The sequence below is a fragment of the Balaenoptera physalus genome, assembly GCF_965194825.1.
Source record: "Balaenoptera physalus genome assembly, chromosome: X".
Taxonomy (NCBI): Eukaryota; Metazoa; Chordata; class Mammalia; order Artiodactyla; family Balaenopteridae; genus Balaenoptera; species Balaenoptera physalus.
The window spans coordinates 3,661,238-3,676,617 of record NC_138903.1 but is presented as its reverse complement, the minus strand read 5'-3'; the positions used below and the strand labels follow the sequence as shown (position 1 = coordinate 3,676,617).

Genomic DNA, 15,380 nt, shown 5'->3' with positions numbered 1-15,380 from the left:
TGTCAGTTTTAAGGTGTGATAATTCTAGGTAGACTATAAGTTCTGGCATGTGTGGGATTCTTTAATAATTTAACTCAGTAGGGAATGAAATGGCTATCAAAGCAACACAAGTTATCCAAAGCAAGAATCAATTCACCCTGGTTTATATGAATTGTTTCTTTTGGAATTTTCAGTCAGTATTAGCTAAAAGAAAGAAAAATGACCACAAGTTTACTTAATATTCAAATTTAGTCTATGAAGTAAACCAGTATGTTTCTTAATGTTCTTAAGGCAATTTTCATATTAGCAAATAATGGTTTCTAATACTCTTGCATCTAACCCACCTGTTCTAATTCTCTCATCGCCTCTATTTGGGTGAAGTGTGCAATGCAACAATCATACAGAAAAATAAGGATACGACATGTATGCTGAAATGCTTTGCTGTTTTGTAGGGACATGGATTTTGTAGGGCTGGTGGCTTTGAACACTCCCAGGGGAGCAGGAATTGTCTAGGCATTTCGAGGTGGTGATGGACCTAATATAAGACTCTGTGTCTCAAACTGACACGTCTTGGTTTCACATCCTTTTCTTCCCTTCTGATGGAAGTGCTAATAAGTAGAAAAATGGCCAAGAGACTGTCAATGCAAAAAAGGAATAATAGGAAAAGAAGAGCTCTTTGGGACGTGACTGCATTTTTAAACAGTTAGGGAATGAAACCCTGTTATTACTATTGTTGTATCATCTTTGTTTTTAAGAAACTATTCCTATATTATGCTTTAAGACAAACCTGAAATCAACCTGCATAGATCGTGCTGGTTAATCAGAGAGGGGGAGAAAAAAAGAAGAGAATAAATAGGTTCATATAACATTCTTTTTTTAAAATATTCTTTTCCATTATGGTTTATCATAGGGTATTGAATATAGTTCCCTGTGCTCTACAGTAGGACCTTGTTGTTTATCCATCCTTTGTATAATACTTTGCATCTGCTAATCCCAAACTCCCACTCCATCCCTCCCACACTCCTCCCCCTTGACAACCACAAGTCTGTTCTCTATGTCTGTGAGTCTGTTTTGTAAATAAGTTCATTTGTGTCATATTTTAGATTCCACATATAAGTGATATCATATTGTATTTGTCTTCATCTTTCAGACTTACTTCACTTAGTATGATTTACATGCAGGTGTCCAACTTTCCCAGCACCACTTGCTGAAGAGACTCTCTTTTTCCCATTGTGTATTCTTGCCTCCGTTGTTGAACATTAATTGACTGTAGGTGTGTGGGTCTGTTTCTGGGCTCTATATTCTGCTCTTTTTATCCGTATGTCTGTTTTTGTGCCAATACCACGCTGTTTTGATTCCCGTAGCTTTGTAGTATTGTCTGAAGTCAGGGGGGGTTCTGCCTTCTGCTTTGTTCTTTTTCTTCAGAACTGCTTTGCCCATTCTGGATCTTTTATGGTTCCACAAAAATTTTAGGATTATTTGTTCTAGTTCTTTGAAAAATGTCATGGGTAATTTGATCAGAATCACATTAAATCTGTAGATTGCTTTTGGGTAGTATGGCTAAATGCCTTCTTTTTTTTGGGGGGGGGGCTGCATTGTGTCTTCGTTGCTGTATGCGGGCTTTCTCTAGTTGCGGCGAGCGGGGGCTACTCTTCGTTGCGGTGCGCGGGCTTCTCATTGCGGCAGCTTCTCTTGTTGAAGAGCACGGGCTCTAGGCATGCGGGCTTCAGTAGTTGTGGCACGCAGGCTCAGTAGTTGTGGCACATGGACTTAGTTGCTCCATGGCATGTGGGATCTTCCTGGACCAGCGCTCGAACCCGTGTCCCCTGAATTGGCAGGCAGATTCTTAACCACTGCGCCACCAGGGAAGCCCCAAAATGCCTCCATTTTTGAACGTGCATCCCATGAGAAACACGTAACTCAGATAGTCCTGCACAGAACACCAATTACCTCACCTTTTCCCTAACCTGCAATCACCTTTCCCCATACCTAAGACCAGCCTGCTTCTTCATCTTGTAAATATCTCAAGCCCCTCCCCTTCAGGGAGGTGGATCTGAGATTTGTTCTCCCATCTCCTTGCTTGGCTGTCTTGTGAATAAACCCTTTCTCTGCTGCAAACCTCAGCATCTCAGCGTTTGTCTTGCTGTGCGTTGGGCAAGCAAACCTGGGTGGGTTACACCTACTCATCTAAAACTTGTGTCACCCCTCTTCTAAAAGAATACCCAGTGGTGGGGATCAATCAGTACCAGGAGTTACTCTTACACACTCAGAAAAAAAGAAGGAGAATTGGGTGGCTTGGTTATTTAAGTACCCCAATTTCTCCTCCCCAGTGAAATTTCTTCTATGCTGCCCTCCTGACACACCCTCAGATGGGAAAAAGGAGCCATGCAAGTGTGTCCTGTGGCTTGAAGAACTTCTTCAGTTGATTAAGGAACTCATCCCTGATTCTAAAGGAGAGATTCCTCTCCTAGAAAAAGCTCTTGGGACTAACAGTTAATGGTACAAAGACTTGGGTGATAATACTTACAAGTTACTGAGTCTCACATGCAACCTTTATGGTTAGAACTTTCATTATTTCAAGACTTGGAAAAGTCCTGAAGTAGTAAATCCAAGTCTTCAGAGCACAAGTCATTTCTCAATCCTTTTCAGTGGTTATGATTTTCTCATACTATTACTATTTTCAGTCCACATACTTATAGGTTCTGGGAGATCCAAGGCATAGCAATGGTTTGGGGGAGAAGGAAAAGCCATGAACCAGAATATATTTCTCTGTCCCAGGATAATTCTGTGAGGCACATCCTATTCTTATACACCAGTACAGTTTTGCCCATATGTAGGATTCCAGCAGCTCCGTGGCACCATCACAAAGTTATAAATTCTTGCCAGTGGAAACGTCCACCCAACATCATATAGTAGGTGACAGATCAGGGGTTTAAATCCAGAACTTCTGCCTAAAAAGTTAGTGCAACATGGGAGATACACCTGAGAATTTGTTTTATTCATGGGGCCAAAGATTAGTAGAAAAAAATAACTGTTTAAGAAAACTTGAGGGGCTTCCCTGGTGGTGCAGTGGTTAAGAATCCGCCTGCCAATGCAGGGGACACGGGTTGGAGACCGGGTCCGAGAGGATCCCACATGCCGCGGAGCAACTAAGCCCGTGTGCCACAACTACTGGACCTGCGCTCTACAGCCCGTGAGCCACAACTACTGAGCCCGTGTGCCACAACTACTGAAGCCCGCGTGCCTAGAGCCCGTGCTCCACAACAAGAGAAGCCACTGCAATGAGAAGCCCACGCGCTGCAATGAAGAGTAGCCCCCGCGCGCCACAACTAGAGAAAGCCCGTGCGCAGCAACAAAGACCCAACACAGCCAAAAATAAAATAAAAAGTAAATTTATAAAAAAAAAAGAATAGAAAACTTGAGTTATAGTTCTGTTTACTGCTTTCTAGATGGTAGATATTGTACAAGTCACTTCATGATTTGGGGCTACACTTCCTTCTCTATAAAATTGAATTAGTTAGTAATGCTTATCCTCCTCTCAATTTTTTTTTTTCACTGCAAGAATAAAAAGAGAAAATGCATGGGAAGCACTATGTAAATTCCACAGCATTATAAAGATGAAAGGTGATATTACTTACCCATATTTTTATGCTTCACTTAAAAGCTCAAGTAAAGCAGTCCTTCCTATAAAGGGCAGTTTGCTTCTTCCTGAAATAAATTCTGATACTAAAAATCATCAGATTTCTTTTTCCTTAATGAGAAATGGGCAACGAGTTTGCTATAGTACTTTTGACCTCCACCTTGACTATAAACGTGCAAGATGGACTTTTGCGTGAAAGGCATTCTGTAAAATGACCGATTCAGTAGAACCTTGACAGTTATCCAACCATCATGACCAGAGTTCTGGCATTGCATTCTTGTAGAATTTAGCCTTATAGTGGGTGCAGGTGGGCACACCTGTATTGGAAGGTTTAAACTATGTGAGAATAAATAGGAACTTGATCTGTTGAGGATTCGTTACCTGAAATCATTTGAGGCACCCCAAATATAGATGTCTGCTAGTATCTTACTATCTTTAAGACTCATAATGTATAGAACTGCAGTTCATAGAACATTATTACGGTGTCAAATTAAATGTCCGAAGCCATAAGACTGCTCACCACTCATTTATGGAGAACTGACCTTTTCGTTTTATTTAATATGTTTTACAATTTTCTTTTCCAGGAACCACATTTTTAAAACTTTCTGTTGTAGGGACAAAGCATCCATCATCTTTGGAATCTGCATGTTGTTGGTTGCTCTCTGCGGCTACCTTCCCTAGCTGATAGCCCACAAAATCAAATTATGAAAAACATATTGATTTCCAAGAGATGTAAACCTGTAAAAATTGTTTTTCCATGTTTTGAATTTGAAATTTTGAGTGACTGCTTTCATTTTTGATGGTGTTTGTTTAGTGCTATCTAAACTCTGTCAGGTATTTGCCATTTGATTGATACTCTTGTTAAAACAGGCAAACTACAATGGAATATGTAACTGTAACATTTAGACTCTGAGACAAAACAAATATTGGAAGGAAATTTCAGTGTGGCATATTTTTTCCCCATAGGGATTGTTTGAAAAGAAACCATTTTCTAGATTTCCTTTGAGTTCTTTGGAAGATCCTCCTGTGGCTAGTGTAGCCCGATGTTATTGTTGATTTCCAAATTTGGGGTTGGGTAGCGTAAACACACATAAAATCTAATTGCAGATTCTAGATCTGTTTTCCCTATCAAGATAGTCATTTCCACAATACCACCCTAGTTTCCTTCTCTAATACAGGTCACTCTTTTTTCCTCCACTTCATGACTTACCTCCTTCCTCTCACTTCCTGCAAGAAGAAATCCATACAAGAAAAAGACATAGCTATAATACAGTATAAAATAATTATTACACATGAAAGTATGCATTAGAATTAGAATATTCCTTCTTTCCTTGCTGGACTCATTTGAGGTCAGTCTCCCAAACCTCACTCCCTTTCTTCCATATGAAATTTGGTTTCAATTTCTACATTAGCAGGTGGTTTCATCAGCCTTCTGGCATTTTTTCCCTTCTCTCTCTGCTGCATTTGGTGTTTTACCCGAGACCTGGACCTGCCATGCGTTTTAGGGGTCAGCAGTTATCACTGAGAAGTAGGTAAGGATTTGAGGACTACAGCCAGTGTTTTTATGTCATCAGAATTGATTCACCCTCCAATGGCTTATCTGTTCTGCTGGTGGTGAAGTGGAAATGTTAAAACCGTTCAATACAGAGGGTTAGCGGACCATCCTCACAGAAGGGATTATGAGAGTGGGTGGAATTGAGGGGGGATGCTTGACCACCAACCGCTGTTGGAATTGTCAAGCTGTCATTGCTGGGGTCTCGCTACTTAAAAAAAAAAAATCCCTCTGATGTGTAGAAACATCTAGCTTCTCTGACTTAAAGCTCTAGGGAGCCGAGAGACACTTCCTCAAAGTTGTGAGGTTTTGTCAAGATTCTTTCTATTTGGGATTCATTGGTTTACGCCTTTTGCAAGTTTCCCCAGCTCTTCAAAGAAAAATACAGGTCGACGACCTCTCCCTTAATTTACTCATTTCCTACATCCTTGAAATTAAGAAATGTGCACACAGATCCTATTCGTGCCCACATTTATTGTGTATTTTCTGCGGTGCTAAATTCTAAATTTATCTTTCTCCTAAGTGCTGGAGGGTAAAATGAAAATGCCTGTCTGCTTGATCATAGACAGTATAGCTTACTAATGAGTGTAAATATTATTCCTGAGCTATATTGCTGAGCTGTTGAAATGCTAGCAGGAATGTGTCTATCCATCCAGCATCAAGTGTGCAAAATCACTGTTCACAGTTGATGAGAAGGAGGAAATAGGAGAGTGGATGCCTTGTCTTGAGTGGGAAAGTGGCCCTCAATTTAAATTGACATAAGCCACGGTAGAGAGAGAGGGGAAGAAGTGTGGTGAAGAGACACCAATGTCATTTTAAATGTTTTAGTAAAATAAATTACAAGATCATTTCACGAGGAACTTTTACCATCAAGGTGGAGAGAATGGTCTTTCTTTTTTTGTTTGATGTTGATTATGTTTGATTTCAGAGGTGTCCTGCAAACTTTCCAGTGAGGGCGGAACTTTCTGCATGCTTACTATATGCAAACATCTCAGGTTTTCACGTCTGTTTCTCTTGCTCTTTCTACAACTTTTAAAAATCCTTGTCTATGTTGTCTGTGGAATTGTCGTTCCCCCCCTCCAGCCGCCATAAAGTTGGTGTTCTCAACACTGGCACCTGTGACTGTGATTTTCTTTTTTAACTTTTTACTTTATATTGGAGTACAGTTGATTTACAATGTGGAGTACAGTTGATTTACAATGTTGTGTTAGTTTCAGGTGTACAGCAAAGTGAATCAGTTATACATATACATATAGCCACTCTTTTTTAGATTCTTTTCCCATATAGGTCATTACAGAGTATTGAGTAGAGTTCCCTATGCTATACAGTAGGTCTTTATTAGTTATCTATTTTATATATAGTAGTGTGTATATGTCAATCCCAGTCTCCTAATTTATCCCTCCCCCCCATCCCCTGGTAACCATAAGTTTGTTTTCTACATCTGTGACTCTGTTTCTGTTTTGTAAGTAAGTTCATTTATACCATTTTTTTAGATTCCACATATAAGCGATATCATATGATATTTGTCTTTCTCTGTCTGACTTATTTCACTCAGTATGACAATCTCTAGGTCCACCCATGTTGCTGCAAATGGCATTATTTCATTCTTTTTTATGGCTGAGTAATATTCCATTGCATACATGTACCACATCTTCTTTATTCATTCCTCTGTCGATGGACATTCAGGTTGCTTCCATGTCTTGGCTATTGTAGAGTGCTGCAATGAACATTGGGGTGCATGTATTGTTTTGAATTATGGTTTTCTCTGGCTATATGCCCAGGAGTGGGATTGCAGATCATACAGTAGCTCTATTTTTAGTTTAGTTTTGTTTTTTTCCCTGTGACTGTGACCTTATTTGGAAATAGTCTTTGCAGATGTAATTAAGATGTAAGTTAAGATGAGGTCATATGGGCATAGGGTGAGCTCGTAATCCAATATGCCTGGTGTCTTTATAAGAAGAGAAGAAATATAGAAACTAACATGCACAGAGGGGAGACTTCCAGGTAGAAAGAGGGACACACAGTGAAATTCATGTGATGATAGAGCCAGAGACTGCAGTAAGGCAGCTACAAGCCAAGGAATGTCCGAGGCTGCTGGTAGGCAGGGGGAGAAGGATTCCATCCATATTGTGAGAACACAGCCCCAGGGACACCTGGATTTCAGACTTCAACTCCAGACCCGTGAGAGAACGAATTTCCATGGTTGTGAGCTACCCAGTTTGTGACAGTTTGTTCTATAGCAACCACAGGAAAGGAACAGAGTCTATTTTTATGTTTCTCTCTCACGTCTCCCTCTTTCAGTGTCTGTCTGTTCCCGTGTCTCTATGTCTTGCGGTTACACCTTCGTCTTGCATTTCCTTTCTCTGATCTACTGCCTGTCTAGCTGTTTTTCTTTTCCCATCTCTGAGTTCTTTTCCCCATTTACCCCTTAACTGGCAAGACAGAGAGTCAACATGGGACGGAGGAAAGAGCGTGGATCAGGGCTACAGAGCCCTGTGGTTTTTATTCCTCGTTTGCCTCAAATGTCAAAAATCCCTTTCATCCCTAGCCTTACTACCGTGCTTGGTTGTTGTGGAAACACCATGGATAATTTCTGAGAAAACACATCCTAATTGATAAAAGACAAGGTCATTCTAAAGTATTGAAACTGATACAGAGATTTACATTTGCCATGTGGAATTAATGAATGTATATATGTTCCTCATTTTCATATGTCTGTCTATAAACCAATATAAAAGTTTAATTTTGCATATGCAAATGTACTTAAAATCTTCTGGGTCTCAATGCCCATTCATGAATAGGTTGGAAAATTATTTTCCTGTCCTTGCTAGTCATGTGATGTCTCACCGAGCCGTTTCCCTGTCCTGTCTCCTCTAAATTTCAGAATACATTTCTATGAACATATTATAGCATTGTGCAAATTATGACCATGATTTTCCTCCCTCTCATAGAGCCTCTGAGCCTTGCATGGATTCATTTTCATCTCCTGGGGACACTTGGAAACGAGGTGGTGACACAACCCTCAAAGATGAAGATGTTGAACTTGGTTTTAGATTATAACATTATCCCAATAAGCTGAATATATGAAGAAAAGTTTCTTGTCATTTTCTTTAGCCTGAAGAGACCTGAATAATATTCAGGGTCGATAGACAGAACTAAGAGTGAAATATAGACCTTATTATAAAGACTCTATTTGGTCCATATTTCAAATAAGCTGGTCCATTTTCTTCCCGGTTCATACAAGGCTGTGTAAGTTTCCAGATATTATGTCAAACCCAGAAGCTTATCTCATTGGGATATCTTGTTGAAAATATGGAAGGTAGGGCAATAAAAAGTGTAAGTAAAATACACAACATGGACTAAAAACATAGCAAAGGCAGATGACGATAGCAGCATAATAAACAGAGACAAAGGCTTTTTAATAAGCATTATCATTTAGATCTATTGTTTCTGGTCTCAGCTGAGAAGACTCTTAGATTGAAAGGCTTGGAGGTCCCGTTGAAGGGAAGTGAGAACCTACAAAGGATCATGCTTACTTTGGGAAATTCAGTTTTATCTAAGATAAGAAAATATGTGTGTACTGTAACATTTATGCACAAAGGGACAATGAAAGGGTCAAAATAAGGAAAACACATCTGTGGGAATTACTTCTGAAAATGTAACTAACTGATGTCTGCACAGGTGGACAGTCAGGGGTTCTTTCCTGGGTGTGAGATATCCTTCTGTAGCCAGAGGCTGCTATCGCAGATCCCTGTGGAGATTAAAGCCATTTTCCACGCTCAAAACACTTATACCCGCTCCAGCATGGTCACCAAGGTAAACAGTGTCATTTGTTAGTTCTTCTGAATATTCTCCATAATTATCTTTGTTTTTATTTCATTTCAAAATGATAGATCTGATGGCCACCAATATGGTTATCATGGAACAGAAATCTTTATGGTGAAAAAGTCAGTCTCACTAATTGTAACAAATGTCAAAGAACAGAGGACCGTTAGTAAATTCAGAGGCTAGTTCAAATTGGTTGTATATATACACACAAATTTATGTGTATATGTGTATGTTATATATATAAATTTTGGTTTAAATAATATACTATCCCTATATATGTGCATATATATGTTATATACATTTAAATTTTGGTTAAATAAGAGACTATTCCTATATATATGTGTAAAAATATGTGTGTGTGTATATATGTTATATATATATATAAATTTTGGTTTTAAATAATACACTATCCCAATATATAAAAATATATACTATTATATATATAATTGTATATGTATGCTATATAGTATAAATACATACAAGTTTTATAGATACATATAAAATACTATATATATTAATGCATATACACATGTTAATAGTATTTTATATGTATTTATAATACACGTATGTATTTATACTATATAGTATCTGTTATATAAATATACCTAATATACATAATATAATGTATAACATAATATATAATTTGTGTATAGTTTTGAAATGCAGTGTATTAACGGAAAATTTGCGGGAATTCCCTGGTGGTCCAGTGGTTAGGACTTGGCACTCTCACTGCCGGGACCCGGGTTCAATCCCTGGTCGGGGAACTAAGATCCCACGTGGTGAATGGTGTGGCCTAAATAAGTAAAATTAAAAAAAAAAAAAAACAGAAGATTTGAGGTACTGTAAAGCTCACAAGTGAGAAGATGACTGTCATTGAAAAACTAGTTTGTTACCTACAGCTCCCAGAAGGAGGGGCACAGCACACAGCCCCAGGGCTGGTCAGGAGCAGAGGGGAGGGGAGAAAAACATGGAGAGAGAGCCTTTACTGTGGTTATGACAGCGAGGAACAGGTGAGGCAGGCTTAGGATTGGATAGTTTGGGTCATTTCAGCGGGATCTGGGAGAGAGGGCTGTCCCTGGGTGCCTGGTACCTGCTCTGGGGGGGATGAGGGCAGGTGGGTGGTGGTGCAGAGTATGGGAGCCCCATAGGGGAGGAGATTGGAGTGTGGGTCCTAGACTGATTGGTTTGTATTTGAAAAATGCACTTGGGGGCTAGTTACTGTCTCTAGGAAGTCACTGGCCCTGGGAGATGCGGTCCCTTATGGACAGCAAAATCCAAATGTCAAACATCAGACTACAGAAAATAAAGACGTGGTTATTTGAATATTCCTCCCTCTCTCTCTCTGTCTCTCTCTCTCTGTGTCTCTCTGTCTCTCTGTCTCTCTCTCTCTCAGCACTGCACTAAGCTTGAAGTCTACATAGAGCCAGCAGATGCAGGCTGTAGCAGGTTTTCTACTATCGTCTTCTAAATGCTCAACGGAAATGAATCATTATTTCCTTCAGGCTTCGACAGATAAATCCATTCTTCTCTTTTCTAAACACAGAGGTGCTGTTTTAATGCAGTTACTCCCATTCAAAATCCAGTCAGACAGATTCTCAGATAATTATAGCAACATTAACTGCAGTCTCGTTGAATATTGCAGAATTGTCCTTGGAGAGTTCAAAGAGAACTTTGAGGTCTTCCAGGAGTTTGGCGGACGCCTAAAAACTTTGTTATAAGCGAGGTGACCTTGTCCATCAAGACCGGCAAGCCTGCTGACTGCTTCCATGCTTGAGTTTGGGGAAAATAGTTATTAGTAAGAAAGAGGACGTGCCTGTGTTTCAATACATGCCTTAAAATAAGAGGTCAGCATTCCAGACTGGCCATGAGAAAATGACACAGAAGCAATGAGTTTGCTTGAATTTGATACGTTGAATCAGGTGTTCGTGAACCATGGCCATGGATCAGGTCCAACCTAACAACTAATTTATAAAATAATCTTTATCAGAAAATAGCCATGATTCATTTCTATGGCTGTATGGGAACTAAAGGAGTAGAATTGAGTAGTTCCAACAGAGCCCTTATGGTCTGCAAAGCCCAAAATAATTATTATTTGGATGTTTTACAAAGAAAAAGTTTTCCCACCCTGTTCTAGATCCAGGCAGAGAGCGTGTGTATTAAAAACGATACGCTTATTATATTAGCTGTGTTAGCAGAGCCTACTGTGGTCATCACTTAACAATATACATAACTTGAACCGTCATGGTATATGCCCTAAACTTATGGTGATATATATATCAATTATTTCTCAGTAAAACTGGGGAAGAAAGAAACGTGCTGAGGGAACACACAGTAGCTGTTCTACATATTGAGACTTAACACTATGATTTTTATATGCATTTATTTTTTCTTTAGAAGACAAGAAAGAAATCACAATGATCATAATCAGAATAATAGCAATAATGTATTCTTTAATCTCAGGCAACATTGTAGTTTTGGGTCTGGCATCAAAGAGAAGTGATAGTGTATCATTGGAGCCTTAAACTCTTTCTTCAGATATTTTATCATGAAAGAGCGTATTCTGTCCAAAAGTGCTGTGGTTGAGATGAGATACAAAACCCTCAGAATTATGACCAAAGAGAGCAAAAGAAAAACTCCCATATGTTCACATAATTCTGGAAATAATCCAGTATGTACATATAATTCTTGCAGTACACATTGAAATGCATAGAGATGCTTTTAAAGGATGTTTTAAGAACTGGATTTGCATGTGATTATATGAAATGTGTGGAATTTCATGTATGGAACTCGTTCTTTGAAACTAACTCTCCGACATAAATGTAGACACTGACCATTTATAATCAGGAATGGCTGGTGGTTACCATATTGTACAGCTCAGATACGGAACATTTTCATCACTGCAGAGAGTTCCACTGGAAAGTACGGCTCTAAAAAATAGATCGAATTCTGTTTCTAAAAGGCAAATCATTCATAATTCTAAATATTGCGACATCTTTTCTAAAGTGAAAATACTTACTTTATAATGCATTTTTCAAATTCCACTCTCTGGTGATATTTGAAGAATTACGACAATTTATAAAATATATATGGGAGTACAACTGAACTAACAGCAAGATTTCCTTTATCTTAGAGAGGGTACCCTTTGTTTTTTTTCATAGTCAGTTTTGAAATATCCATCCTGCACATCTAGAGACTTTATTTGAATCTAGCAAAAAAAAAAAAAAAAGGCTCAAAAGATGACCTTTTCATGCAAGATAAGTTAAATGTGGTGGCATTATCATATCATATGTTTTATTATTTCCATATTCATCAGCCTAATGCAGAGTGAAAAATGGTGGCTATCTTTTTTTCACCCCTAAAACTCAATAAAGTGTTATTATGTGGACCCTGGAAGGCATTTATTAAGTCTCTATAAGGCATGGTGCTGGGGCAGTCAATAGCCTGGTTATTGGTTTCTAGGGTCTAACTTCATATTTCAGAAATAACTTAATTTGTGTGTTCCATGGACTTGATTTTCAAGGGACAGTATCACATTTCACACACAAAAAGTGGAGACGTCTTTCAGAGATAAGTGGCCATTTTTCATGCATTTCAAATAAGTGTGAGTCATCTAAAAATCAACAAACCGCTTCAGGATCAAAGACACTAGACTGAGTGGTTCGTGAATTATTGTCAGCGTCACGTGAGAATGAAATAAAATGGAAAAGCCCTTTCTTTCCTCACCCCCTACTCATTTATTTTTCGTAGAAACCTTCTCTTCACTTACGCATCCAGTAGTCTTTCAAACAAATTTTAACTGCCTTTCCGTTATGCAAGATCTGTCTCCTTGGGAGTAAGGGAGGAGACAAAAATTAGGAAGAAAACAATGATAAAAAATTATTCCGAGAGAAGATAGCGACGTTCCCCTAAGAATTGCCTTTTGGTTAAATCATTCAGTTGATTATATAAAGAACCTCTTGTTCTACCCAATACTACCAATTATTATAATATTACTCAAAGTGAAGTCTGTTTTCAAGAAATGTTTTTCAAACATTTGTATAAAAGTATATAGCTTATGGAAATATTTATGGCATCACATGTTTAGCAAACCACTTTAAAAAAATTTTCACCTTATTTCTCTTTAATATTCTAACTGGTCAGTTGGAAATTTTCTGGGCATATGGTATAATCCCCGTTGGGGCGCTAATAGATGTAATTCACCATGTCTTCCATGTATTAGATCAGTAACCACTCAGAATTTTTATCCACTAGCTTTTTAGTTAAATATTTTTTAGAAAAGCAGTTGGTCCAAAAATTTAGTTGTGTTATAATCTTTTTTCTTTAATTGGGGTATAGTTGCTTTACAATGTTGTATTAGTTTCTGCTGTACAGTGAAGTGAATCAGCTATACGTATCCATATATCCCCTCTTTTTTTTGGATTTCCTTCCCATTTAGGTCACCACAGAGCACTGAATAGAGTTCCCTGGGCTATATAGCAGGTTCTCATTAGTTATAATTGATGAAATGTTAAAATACAACTGTGAGTCAATCCATTGTTTTCTCCTTCATTCTTTCTCTTTCTCTGTCTCTTATGAATAGTCTTCAAAAATATTGTCCACGGGCCACGTGACTTGCTTATGTTCCTGAGAACCATTGCTGAAAATGATGGCTTTTGAGCCACCAGAAACTACATTTTAAAGAAACTTTCCAGAGGGATTTTGCGACGCTGAAATCTGAGAAATCTGGAAATCGGTTCCACTCTCTCAAGGAACAAATGGGAATCAATCACTCACCAGGTAAGTTTCCTTCTGCCATTTTCCTCTTGCTCATATGAGTTGGTTAGCTCCTGAGCCCTTATCTCTGAGAGATATTACATAGCTAGTGATTTTTGTTCAATTTAAGTCAATACTGTCTCCTTTATTTCTGTTCTCTCAAGGTCTGATGCAGCTGGCACTCTATTCTTAGTTCAGTGGCCAACTTACTACCCTCTGTATGTGAAAGTTAGCCTTCTCCCAATCCTTGGTTAGTAGTTGATAGGATGGTGTCACACAAAGTAGTAATTCAGCTCAGTATGCTAATTATGTCAATCCGATTACCTCACTAAATTAATTACTTGAGGTGGCATCTAGTATCAAAATACTTTATTGATTTATTCACTTCGCTCGTAAGAAGGGATGCAGCTTTAATGTAAGTAAGCAATGCATATGTTTAGTATAACTTTTCCTCATCGTATATGCATGAAAATGATTCGCTCCTTGTGATAGTATACATGGTGGATTTTTGTTTCCCTTGGGTTTAATCTTGTTGATCATATAGCTTGAACACAGTTATCTTTTCCTGCATCCTTTCTCTTGTTTTGAAGTGCAAGCATACAGAACAATCTTTTGACGTACATAATTAGAAAATACCCGTATGAAAAAAAAAAAAAGAAAATACCTGTACGTATCAGCATGCATTTATTACAATAAATCATTTCTTCCCACGTGTTACCATCTACCTATGGGACTCATCTGTGTCCTTATGGCGATTTGCTCAGGAGTTTTTAACGCAAGTACAAGGGCTTGTCAGTGAGATAAATGGGTCCGTGATCCATGTTACCCAGAGGACTTATGAAGCCATGTTGGGAGAAACGATATCTTAAGAAAGAAATTCCTCAGTAGATTTGAAGATCATGGTGGAAAAAATTGGAGACAGTAGCTCTGATATGTTCAAATCCTTGTGGGGAGAGAATATTTCACATTGAGATTTACCAAAGGAAGGCAGTATATGAATTGGCTTTGGCTATGTTCCCTCTACTGGATACCAGATTTAAAACCAGTGGAATCCTTTCTGAATCTTCGGAAGGAAAAATCTAGGTTTTTCTGGAACACTCAGCTTGGCTATTGTACAGGTGTTCCAGTTGTTGAGGTATTACTATTTTAAGGAACACTTAAGACCCATGGACTCAGTAAATGACTACAGTAAGTCCCCTCCATACGAATGAGTTCTGTTCTGAGAGTGCATTCGTAAGTGCAATTTGTTCGTAAGTCCAACACAGGTAGCCTAAGTACCCAGCTAACATACTCGGCTATATAGTACTGTTCTGTAATAGGTTTATAATACTTTTCACACAGATAATACATAAAATACAAACACAAAAAATAAAGAAAATATTTTAAATCTTACAGTACAGTACCTTGAAAATTACCGTTGTACAGTACAACAGCTGGTACACAGGGGCACGTTCGGATCTTTGAAAGTTCGCAACTTGAAGGTTCGTACGTAGGGGACTTACTGTACTCCCTCACTTCAGTCCTTTATTAACTGCTATTTTTTGAAAAATGTCACCAGACTTCAGACTCCTTAGTCTGGTGGGAGGAAGGAATTTTGTCTCCATCCCATGCCACCAATGTTTTTTTTTC

At 38.4% G+C, this 15,380-nt stretch overlaps 1 long non-coding RNA gene across 1 annotated transcript in view; it reads left to right on the top strand.

Annotated features, from left to right (window-relative positions):
• LOC309652484 overlaps positions 1-15,380 on the top strand; it is a 199,619-nt gene that overhangs the window by 2,860 nt on the left and 181,379 nt on the right. Inside the window, exon 2 of the long non-coding RNA XR_014258749.1 lies at positions 13,579-13,775. This is a non-coding gene — a long non-coding RNA (uncharacterized lncRNA). The remainder of the gene's footprint in view (positions 1-13,578; positions 13,776-15,380) is intronic.